Consider the following 12213-nt stretch of genomic DNA (forward strand, 5'->3'; position numbering starts at 1 on the left):
CAATATGTTAGTATTGACAAATGCTATTTTATCAACCACATGTTTATATGTACGCCCCTTAACTAGGAAGGATAGGAAAATGAACTTCATTGTTTATATGTACCCCCATCAACTACAAAAATGAACTCTGTTATGTAAAAAGGGGCGACTGTGGAAAATAGACAAATTGATGTACATAAGCAGCGTTCATTTCCCTTTTTCCCACTCCTCTCCCTGTATGCACCATGAATACCATAAAATATTGACCGTATCACTCCCCCAGTAAAAGCCCGTGCCCATATGTACATGACAGCCATTTTAGGCACCTTGGCCTCTTGCCCACTCATTAGAATCACTGGCTTCCCTCCTGCGCGCATTTGAGCACCCCCCTCCCACTCTCACATGCATAGACCATGAAACCCAGCACTCTGCGCGACCCTGCTATAAAAGGCAACCCTCCTGCTTGACCCAGGCACCCCCCCCCCCCATTTCCCTCTTGAAGAGGCATCCTTCGCCTCAGCTGACATAGCCCCCCAGCTGTATCTGACTGCCCCTGTTCTCTCATGTACGGGTCATAAGACCTCTCTCTCTCTGTGCGACTCTGACCCTGCGCGCACCCTGACCCCCTCCTTCTCCCTCACATGGACAAGTCATAAACCTTCTCCTTCTGCAAGACCCTGTCCTTGGGAGTCATGGCCGCGCCTGACCAACACCTCCTTTCCTTCCATGAATGCCCCTCTGTTGACAAGCCTTCCCTCCGCGCTCGATTGTCCACGCGGCATGAATACCACTCCTTTGATGACCCCTTCCCCCGAGTCAGACTGACCACACATGTCCGAGGCCATCGCCTAAGCCAGGAGATACCATTTACTGCCCTCTATTGTATGAAGTCACTCCTCTTCAAAGGACCCACTATTGATCCTGGTCTCCCCACCCCCTGGGCTACGATCAGGCGCACACATCCTAATAATCAGCGGAACATTCAGCTGCGTCATTGCCCCCTCTCTTATCAGCAGGTCAAGGGTCCCTATTGTGAACACATGTGGGGTAGGATTGACACGAGGATTATGGGGTTATCTTTTCTTTGTTTCACAATGCTGTGACTGTAATGCCAAGTGTTTTGTAAGGTATAAAAGGCTGAGTCTCAGCTCAGTTGTTAGAGCATCTCGAGACGATACCTTGTTGTCTGATCTGATGTGTTCTGCTCCGTCGGAATAAACTTCTGTTTCCTGCCTTCTGGTCTCCGGCGCCTGCCTCATTGCTTGGTAAACTTGAACGGTACAAGGGCGGTTATCGCCGGGCAAATCCTGAGAAAGGTCCTAGCCCTACCTTTTTCTACAGCGCCTCACATATCGCTTTCATGTTGTCTGCCTTTGGGGTCACTCCTCGTACTCCAATCTCGCGCCCCAGATATGTTACCGATTCCATCCCTATCCGGCACTTGGACCACTCCGCCGTGAGGCCTTTCCTTTCCAGGATCCGTAGCACCTCCCCAAGCTTCTCATCGTGGTCGTGTCTGTCCCGAACATCACTAAGATGTCATCCTGGAAGTATTGGACTCCAGTGGTTTTCTGGAAGAGTTGATGCATCAATTTTTGAAATACTGCTGCCGCAGAGGCCAGCCCAAACGGCATGCGGCGGAATTGATAGCATCCGAATGGGGTGATGAACGATGTGAGGCGGCAGCTTTCCGGGTGTAGTGCAATTTGGTGGTAGGCGGAGGTCAGGTCGATGGTGGAGTACCATTTGACGCCCCTGGTGCTGGCTAGCATCTCCTCTATCCTGGGTAGGGGGAACCTCTCCAACACAATGTTCTTGTTTAGTTCGCGCAGGTCGACGCACAGCCTGACCTTGCCACTGGGTTTCTTAACCACCACCAAGGGCGCGAGCCACTCGGCACACGTGATGGGCTCTATGATTCCCTTCCTTTCCAGGTCCTGGAGCTCTTCCCGTACTGCATCTCGCACTGCTAAGGGAACGTTCCTTGCTTTGTGGGCTACTGGTACTGCGTTTTCCTTTAGAATAATCCTGTGCGCGAATTTATCTAACTTGCCCACTGTGCCACCAAATACCTTGGGGAATTCTTCCTTCCACTTGTCCATGTCCGGCCAATTTTCGGGTTCCGTCAGCAGTATTTGTTCTTTGCCTCCTGGGTCCAGCTTGATCCCAAGGTCCCCTTGGTCTAACCATCCCAGGACTGAGGGACCTTTCTCCGACACGTAGAGTTTGCAGAAGGCGGATCGGCCGCGGAATTCAAAGTTTAGCGGTCTGAACCCCGCCATTGGAATGCGGTCTCCGGTGTATGTGACTGGGCAGATGTCTAGCTTTTCCAGTTCTGGGCCTAGGTGTGGTGCAAATTTTTCCTCCCATACCGCTCTCTGAACGATGGTGTAAGGTGATCCTGTGTCTGCCACCACGCTGATTGTAATGCCTCCTATAGTCAGTTCCAGTACGGGTTTCATTGTTCTCTTGCCATCAATGCTTAGGACTTGCCCATCTACGCTCATCACTTGATCGTATATACAAAGTACCGTGACAACCTCCTCCTCTGATGCTTCTTCATGCTCGTCGTCGTTATGGCCTACGTATTTGACCATGCTTTTGGAGGCCTTTTTTCTGCACACCTTCTCGTAGTGTCCGATTATTCCACAGTACATGCATTTGGCGCGAAACGCCGGGCATTTTCTGTTGTGTTCCTCATGCGACCAGCTTCCACACCTGTAGCATGACTTCTTGTTGCCTCCTCCTTGTTTCCCTTGGTGCCTCGCATTGCCATACCACTTGCCGTGCCCCTTCTCTGCTGCCTTCTTATTCTGGAAGTCTTTGCGGGGCTCTTCCACATCTACTCTATTCACCATGGTGCTAGGCGCGGCCTCTTTCTTCGTCGCATCTGCGAACCTTCTTGACAACTCTGCCCTTTTGACGATGACCATTACGTCCTTTAAGGTGGTGTCTCCGCTGGCCCATAGTTTGTCTTGCACAGACGTGCGCGTGGTGTGCATTACCACCTGGTCCTTGATGAACTCTTCCTCTCAGTTGTCGTATTTGCACGTGGCCGCTAGGCGCTTCAGTGCCGCCACACACTCCTCTATTGTCTCTACCTGGCGCTGCTTCCTTTGTTGGAAGTTGAATCTATCCACTGACACGCACATCGCCGGCCTGAAGTGTTCGTTGAGGTCATCAATTGCGTGGGCGTATACGTCGTCATCTGTGCTTGCTCTTTGCTTTGGTACCAGGCTTTTGTATACTCTCAGCCCTTCGGGGCCTAGGTTCAACAGTAGGATGCGCTTCTTTCTCGAGGGTTTGAAAACTTCTTCATTTTCGTCTTCTAAGACTCCAATGAAATTGTCAATGTATTCCCTCCAGTCCTCCCACTTCATCAATGGTTCTCCCGGTCTGGGTAGGAACTGCACCGGCGCCATCGCGTATCCTGCCTGCGCACTCATCCTCTCGCTCTTGATCTTGGGTTGTGCGCTTGCTTGGCCTCTGGGTCTCCCTGGTGTACTGTCTTGTTCTTCCTTGCTGATGTGGGTCTGGGGACTACCTGCGTCAGCCCCCTTGCTCTTTGGTGAGGTATCCAGCGAGCTCCTCTAGTCTTTAGGTTTGAGCTTGGTTCTGGCGCGCTTTTCTTGCCACCCCGGGGTCTGTCCCCTCCTGTGGTGACCTTCCTGTTCCTTAGGACGTTCTTGGGCTCTGCCGCGCTCTATAGGGTACCTGTTTGGTAATCGCCTTCTTCCTCGGCCCTCTGGTTCTCTGGGCGCTCTTGTTCTGCTTGGCATGGGTTGCTCCTGCCCACCGGTGTCTTGCTGGTTCTCTCGGTGTAGTTCTCTCACTGTGGGGGGTTGGGGATCTGGCATCCCATCCTCGTCGCCATTGTAGTGTGGGTGGTGCCCCCAGTAAACACGCTGCAGCCACTGTACTGTTTAACACCTTTATTACTATTATCTGTCCCTATAGAGCGCCGAGCCTGTCCTGCTCGTACCGACTCCTTCGCGCCTAATGAAGCGCGGATGCGCGCGCAGCCCCAATATGGCTGCCGGCACGTCACGTCGGTGCGTGACGTGCAGCCACTAGACTGCGTTACTACAATACACGCTTCCAACATTGTTTATGGCTTCCGTCATTTCATTGATAATGTGCTTTTTTGCATCCACCAACATTGGTTTGTGGACTGCGCTTCTTTTGAACTTATTTTCACATTCATTTGTGCTTGTTTTGTGGTCATGCTCATGAAGTCTATGGGGCTTGCTGATGCCCAGTGAGACAGGCTCGGAGATTGTACTCAGATCATGACCCCAGTCCAGGTCCAGAGAATCACGATCTCCGTGTCCCTTAAATGGTAAGAGCGATACACGGGGTCCAGAATACACAGCAGGCACTACCGAATCTCTAACCACCTACATTAGTACATGTGACCGGCAGATAAGCATGAGGCTAATATAATCTGTCCACATCAGTGCCTTATGTGATAGCACAAACTATGTAGTCTTCAGCTCTCTATTTGTTTTCACATGAAGGTCAAAGTCATATTTACGTGGGTGTGTCTCAAACCGTATATTATTGTTTGCTGATTGAACTACGACAGAAGGTTTACCAGTGTATTTAGTAGCAGCACCAGTTTTATAAAGCTCTCCAGTGTTACTCCCAGGCCACAGCCCTCCCTTTTACCCCAGGGGTCTTATCTAAGGACCATCTCCATGCGTCAAGTTCTGCAGCTAAGCTGCCTCCTCTGCAGGTTGTATCACTGTTGCAGAGCACTGTCAAATTGTCTCCTCAAATTCATAAGATTCAGCATTAAGGCATTTTAGTTTGTTGCTTTCTAAACAATAGGTATGTCTATGCAAACCAAAAAGTACCACATGTGTGCATGCTGGTTTTGAAGCTCTTATTTAACAGATTTACGTTGTAAAAAAGTGGCTCTATATATACTGGACCAAAGTAAGGTACAGTGTGTATAGAGTCCCCAGTCTCCAGAGGTATAACAGAGGCTAAAGTCAGATATTACCTTACTCTCTAAAGTGGTAGCTTGGTAGAGCAGTAAGGCAGTATCAGAGGACAGTGTAAAGCATTTGTTGTACACACTCAGTCAGCAAAAGGTTTCACACACTCAAAGACTGAACTCTAGGCCAATTGTTTTTATATCAAAAGATATAATTGTTTTATTTTTAGAACCAACAGGTATCAAAATATACGTTTCTCAGTATGAGTGACTTTAGGTAATTACTTTGCAGAAAGGCAATAGACTTTGTAAGTACAATAGCTACAGCGGTTGCGATAGGCAACACAATTCTAAACACAATTTAACATTGAACTCAATAGGTTTTTCTACATAAATGCAGTTGATTACTTTTAGGATTACTTTTCTAACCTCAGGGCTGGATCCTGGATTCAGTCCTGGTACCTAAGCTGTAAACAGTTAAGTACAAGCGTATTGGTTACAGTTGTGATTTTTAAAGAATATAAATGTATTTTCAAAGTTGACACTTAGAAACTTTTCAGTGAAAAACGAGCAATGTTATCCTATGGAAGGAAATTCAAGTCACAGGTAAATTAGATTCTCGTTACTTTTGTAATCCAGTACCGGACTCCTAGGTTCAGCACTGGGCCCTCTACCTAAGACAGGTAAGTAATTATGTTTTAGTATTTGGTACGATTTCTAGTTTGCAAAAATCGACACTTGGAAGAAATTTCAGAGAAAAACAGTCAATGGTTCCCTATGGAAGAAAATTCAAGTTACTGGTAAGTACAGTCAGGATTACTTTTGCGTATCAGTACTGGGCTAAAAGGTACAGTACTGGCTTCTCTCCTGATCCCAGGTGAGTATTTCGGAATTCGTTATTCAGCTGATTTTAGATGAATATTTCAAAGTTTCAAAACTTCACACTTAGAAGAAATTTCAGTGATAACCAGTCAATGTTAGCCTATGGAGGGAAAGTGAGTTATGGCTTTCAGATGAGTGCTTGATTGGTGGAGTTAAGGTTCTGGGCATAGTCTCAGGGGTCTCCCAGGGTCGTAAAGGTACAGTTGTTGTTACACCCTCAGCAGCACAGGGGCAACAGGTGCAGAGAGAGTAGGCCCAATCAAATCCAATAGAGGGTAGGGGGCCTTTAGTTGGTGGCTGCAAGCAGGCAGGCCACACGGCTGTGGGGGCTGAGCTCCTGGTCACTTACTCAGGGCAAGTGGGGAAGTAGAGTAGGATAGTAGTTGCACTGGGTGCAAGGTGCTTTTGAGCCGTCGGCGCTTAATGTTATCCAACGGAAAGTTAAAAAGTGAACAAAGGCTGCAGATTCGGGGACGGAGATTCTTTAGGTGCGACCACCACTTCGAGAGGAAAGTTGGAATATTGGAGAAGAGGTAGGTACCCCAAAGGACGGCACAGGAGACCGCGGGGCACCGGGTGGATGGGTGTCTTTTGGCCTCGGGAAATCTTACCCTCAGCTGGTCGCGGTTGGGGGGTCCCTGGTTCTGAGGCTGCAGGCGTCGTCTGGGTCGTCGAGGAGGGTCTTTGGGCACTGGACTTCGGGTCCCAGTAACCAGCGGGACGTCCTCGTGGTCTTGGATCACTCTGGCACCGGCCGGGCTCGGCGGGTGCAAAGTGGGCTGGGCTTGTGGTTCCTGGATGGCACCAGGGGAATTGTTGTTGGAGCAGAGCCTCTGCTCATGGGAGTCCCAGTCTCTAAGAGGGTCAAGGCAGGCAGGTCCTCCGGGGTTCTTGAGGTTGCTGTCCGCAGGAGATGCCAGGATTAAGCAGGAACAGGTTCAAGGATCAACAGGCCGGTAGGGCTGGGGCCAAGTCAGTTGTCATCGTCCTTTGGTTAGCTGCTGCATGGCAGGTCGTCCTTCTTGTTCTTCTTGTTTTTCAAAACGGGATCTGAGGAAGGAAGGTTCAGGGTGCCCCTAAATACTAAGTTCAGGGGCGTTACAGGTAGGGCAAGGGCAGGGACAAATAGGTCACTGTCCTGGGGTGGGTACACCCCCTAATCTGCTCCTCTCCTCTGGGAGGGGGCAGGAGCCTAGCTGTGATTTGGCAGGGCTCCCCATCTTCAAGATGGCCGGAGCCCGGGGTCGTGCTTCACCTCACCTCTCCCACCTGAGGGGTGGGGTTGGCATAGGCTGGCACACCCCCCTTCCTGACGTAGGGTTTCCCGCCAGTCTTCTCGCCAGAGTGGGGGTCAGAACTGGTGGGGGCCAGTTGCTGAGTACAGCAAGCGGTCTGGAGAATCTCACAAAGGCTGCAGGCGTTTGAAGCTTCCCCCTGCCCATCCTGGGGGAGGAGACCTAACACCTCGCCCAGGATGTGCATTGTTGCAGGCCCAGGAGAGCGGGGGCTCTCCACCCAGGGGTCCAGCAACATGTCTGCTGTTTGGCAGCCTAGGCAGCCTCTCAGAACAGACGTGGAGTGTAGGTTAGGTTTCAGGGGGCATCTATAAGATGCCCTCTAGTGCATTTTACATTAAATCCCACACTGGCATCAGTGCAGGTTTAATGTGCTGAGACGTTTGATATCAAACTTGTCAGTCTTCAGTGTAGCCATTATGGTGCTGTGGAGATCGTAATGACAACCTCCCAGCACCATATACTCTTAATGGCATCACTGCACTTACAGTGCCCAGGAATGGCCCTGGGTACTGTAGGGGCACAGGGCGCATGCACCTGTGCCCACACCACTGCCATAGGGCACCCAGCTAGAGGGGTGGCTGATGTTTGCCAGGGCAGTGGGTTTTGTGGGCATGGCACACAGGGATGTGTGCCAGGTCGACTTTGGTTAGTTCTGTACTTAGAATCTCAGCCTGCAAATGCAGTGTGTGGGGTTCAGGGTACAGGGCCCCTAAGGGTGGCACAATAAGTGCTGCAGCCCTTGGGGGTCTTCTCTGGTCACCATGCCCTGGGTACCTAGGGTACTTAGGGGCTAACAGGTGGCCAGAGATGCCAATTGGGTTTTAGTTTCAACACAGTTTTAGGGAAGGAACACAGGCCCTGGGCCCTGGTTGGCAGGAGACCAGGGCACCCTCAGTCAAAGCACATCAGCAATTCAGCAAAAAGTGGGGTCATACCAATGAAAGAAACATGGCACTTTCTCACATACATGTACATTTTTTGCATTAACACAGGACGGGACCACCATCACTATGTGGTTCGCGTATTTAAATATGGCGCCACAGGTTGGCTGTAAACACCCACCGTTCATCTGCTGCTGGCAGCCAATGGCGGCGCACAAAGCATCTGCAGCTTCGGCGGAGGGGTAGTCATCATCGATCTTGATCTCAGTAATGATGTCTGATCCCAACTTGGCCATGTATAGCATTCTAATCCTCTTCAGAGTATTGTTCACCTTCTTCAGCTGCACATGGGTATGAGAGGTTAGAAAACCCTCTCTATCAGGTAAAGTCAGTCTCAGCTGATCCCTTCAGCATTTCATCTTTCCAGTGTAGATAAGAGAGGCATTTTTATTTGATTGTATTCCTCTGACTGACATTAACTTGACTATAGTGATTGGTGAAGGTTGCGGTTTTTGGGATGATCCGGCTGGCCACACTTTATATGCACAGGAATATTTACTATTGTTTTGGACCAAATAATATCGGTAATTGGTGTGATTTGACTATATGTTATTCTCTATGTCATTTTATATGGTTGTAACTTGGAATAATACTCTGAGTCTTTACAATTATCTTGACCCTGTGAGTTAATTCCATATTCATTTCATTCAACACCACAGAAGGCACAGAAACATTCTGTTTCTAAATGGGTCTCGTGCTTTCTCCTGTGGGCAATATGATTTCCAGGTTACTTGACCTGATAAGACCCTGAAAATAGCTCTATGGTCACAATGTTAACATTAGGATCCTCTGGCCGGTCTTTACATTGTTGAAAACTGTGATTTTGAACAGATTTTGACTTGTTAGTCTAAAGAGGCGGAGAATATCACTTAAAGCTGTTTTTTAAATTTGTTCATTATCACTTTATGCACCTCTCTTTCACTGCATTATTTGCATTTTTGACTTTATTTGGCAATTGTATGTTCTGTACCTAATTCATGTTTGAAATGTATATAAATGATTCATATTTCATAATGAAGGCCCACACATTGCATACTTCACAATCAAAAATAGACTTTTTTAATTCAGGGTACTGCCGATTCAGGTAGGGCGGTTGCCACTATTTGAAAGAGTCTCACAGGAACATAAACAAATTATTTTTAATACGTTTAGGTCCTGGTGGGCTGATTGGGTTGGGCTTTGTAATTTAATTTACGTAATGGTTGCAGCATTGTATACTTGCTGGCAGAGTATTTTTTCCTGTTCAAAGCTTCTCCCACTATGCATTTGAAGATGAATTCTGGAAAAGAAATGTTAACCACAATGCCTGCCGTTTAAATTTGGCAGCCCTTCTACTGATGACACTGCAGAGGCCCCCATCACAACACTAGTTGAACTATCAAAGTTCCAATGATTCCGTAGCCACTTACAGAACAATTTTAACACAAGGACGGAGCCATCATCAGATTCATTGTTACTGTGTCTAATTTTCACTTTCATAAGCCGTAACTAACCCGGGTGCTTCTCTGTACTTGAAATATAAAGGCTAGCAGATAGCTATGATCCATTACGTACACTTCTCTCTAAACCCTCTTTCGCTCTCTCTCTCACGCACATATCTTACTCCGGTTTCACACTCTCTTCTGTCATACATTATCCCCAAACCCTTACAGCAATTCCTTCTCAATTTTTTTATGTCATTTTTCCATTATTGTCATTTATTTTCCACCTCCCCTACCTCATAACCTATTTCCCATTCTCTGGTTCTCCAGCACCGCAAGATCATACAAATGACAAGAGCGCTATACAAATATAATAACTCCACTGCAAACAAGAAAAAAAAAGTAAAACACATTGTCATTTACAACTCCAATAGCTCTAACTTTCACAAATGCGCGACCAACTGCATTGCAAATGTTTGTCATTATTGCTTTTCTGTCCCTAAAATATTTCAGTTGCTCCATTTTAAGATTGTCACTTGTCACTGCACACAAAAGAAGTGGTCATGGGGGGGGGCGCCAGGTGGCGCACGACCAAGATGGCCCAGCCGGGCAGACAAATATCCTTCAGCCCAATCCTTGGCAAAGTTCTGACCTTTACGTGGGAGTCCTGGAGCCACGCTGATTCCAGAGGTATCCTTTGCGGGGGCCTCAGCTGCTGACCTGCTACTGCACGGGCTGCCGAGATTCTGAGTGGACAGTGGAGGTCTGGGCAAAACCACAGACGCAGCGTGACGGCTGGGAGAGACCGAGGCCGCATTGGTAGCGGGAGGTGGAGTGCTGTGCAGCGGCGGAAGTGCTCGGTTGCTCCCACGAACTAGGTCCGGGTGGTGAGGGGCGCTGAGGCGTACCTGGAGGAGGGAAACCCCCCCCCCCCGGCATCAGAAGCAAATACTGGCGGAGACCTGTAACTCAGCTGGGACATCTGCGGTAGTCCAAGGGTGCGCGGGAGTCCAGGCCAGACGGCTGACCGAAGACGATTGTAGCGGTGAGCGGCGGTGACGAGCCCGATACTTTCGGAACCCTGCACCGGACCTATTTATATATCGCCTACCTCGCCTGCCCTGACCGAGCTCGGAAATCTCGGATCCTGCCCTAAACTCCTTGGTAGACCCAGCGGCAGTTGCGGAGCGGAGCAGCTGCCATTTTGCTTTACCACAGCGCTCCCACCCAAAGCGGAAGCCCGCCATCTTAGTGGCAGCCTGCGAGCATAGACTGCCCTGGCTGTCATCTACCCGCGCTGTTTTTTTGTGAGGCTACAAGCGGAACCCCAACGCTGCTTCACCCAGGCATCCCAGCTGCATTTCAAAATTCCGGCGATCATTTTGAAGCAGGTGGATGCAGCCTGCCACCAGTGGTGCAGAGCCCAGAGATAACTAAGGTGCACAGGCTATACGATCGCAACGCGGGCCTCCTGCACTCGAGCCTTAAAGCATACTGCTTGGTAGCCCGACCCCTGGTAGTTCCTGATGTGCCCTTGACACTGGCCATTGACATTTATGACTGCTGATCCAACGCTCCTATACAAAAACTGTCTCATAAACACCATCGGTCACCTCAATACTCACCATAATTTTCTAAACACATAAATCCAGGCCCATAGCACCAATGAGACAATTTAGAGCGACGGAATCAGGTGGTTTGATTTAAAGGACTATTCACAAAATATTTACATTTATATTTACATACTACAGTTTAAATCAAGCCACATAAGGTGGATGGATCAACTAATAGTAACTAGACCATGAATAAACAAGACCAGCTTGTCACTTTAAATCTAATTTTTATTGACTTTATTCTCATAAAAGAAAAGCATTTAGAATGACTTAAGGTTTTATTTCATAAGCAAATAGGAAAGCAGCATTTATTAGAGGAACAAAATTAGAACTGTCATTCAGAAGAAAGCTCAGAAACATGAATTATTAATTAAAGATCGTTTCCATTTCCTTCAATCTATTTCCCTGTCTATCTCAAACTTCTCCTAAAGGGAAGAATAATAAGTCAGCTGTTTTTACGTGCGGCAAAAGTCCAACAGCATGACACCGTCTCAGGAATCGGAAAGCAAGAGTTTTTTCCATAAACGCGATACCAGGCTTTATACCTTTTAACTAACTTATCTCTCTACATTTTGTATTTCTTCACAAAATTCTTAGTCCTTATTGGCTGATTCAGGTCAGTCCACATTAGGTCATACGGCTCCTGACCACGTTCAAACTTTACATTAGCTCCATTGTCCTTTCCTTCCGTGACATTCAGCTTTCTTCAAAATGTTACTTTAGTACAAGTTCAGAACATTACTTCCTAATCTTGACAGAGACTTTCTCTTCCTGTCCTTGGGCCTTTTCTCCACAAGCATATTCTATTCATTGTTAAACGTTTGTACAACAAATATCTTCACCACCGTGTAATGCAAGGCTCCACTCTGGACAAGGTTTCTCTCGTCTGCGTCTCTGTCAGCCATATTTTTTCAGAGCCAATTTAGGCCTCACTTCGGAAACTATTTATTAAACAAACACAAGACATCAATTAATTAAAGAATTGAGACCCATTCTGTTACCCTCCCCCTTTGCTAATTAACATGGTCATGGTTAATTATGTTACCTAGCTTAGCACAAAAAGGCAGCATCATATTTACCTGTCCTTAACAAATCAGGAACTTTGAGCATTTTTATTACAAAAGACATAACGTAAGCAAC

Source organism: Lissotriton vulgaris, unplaced genomic scaffold (assembly GCF_964263255.1).
Source record: "Lissotriton vulgaris unplaced genomic scaffold, aLisVul1.2 SCAFFOLD_715, whole genome shotgun sequence".
Classification (NCBI taxonomy): Eukaryota; Metazoa; Chordata; class Amphibia; order Caudata; family Salamandridae; genus Lissotriton; species Lissotriton vulgaris.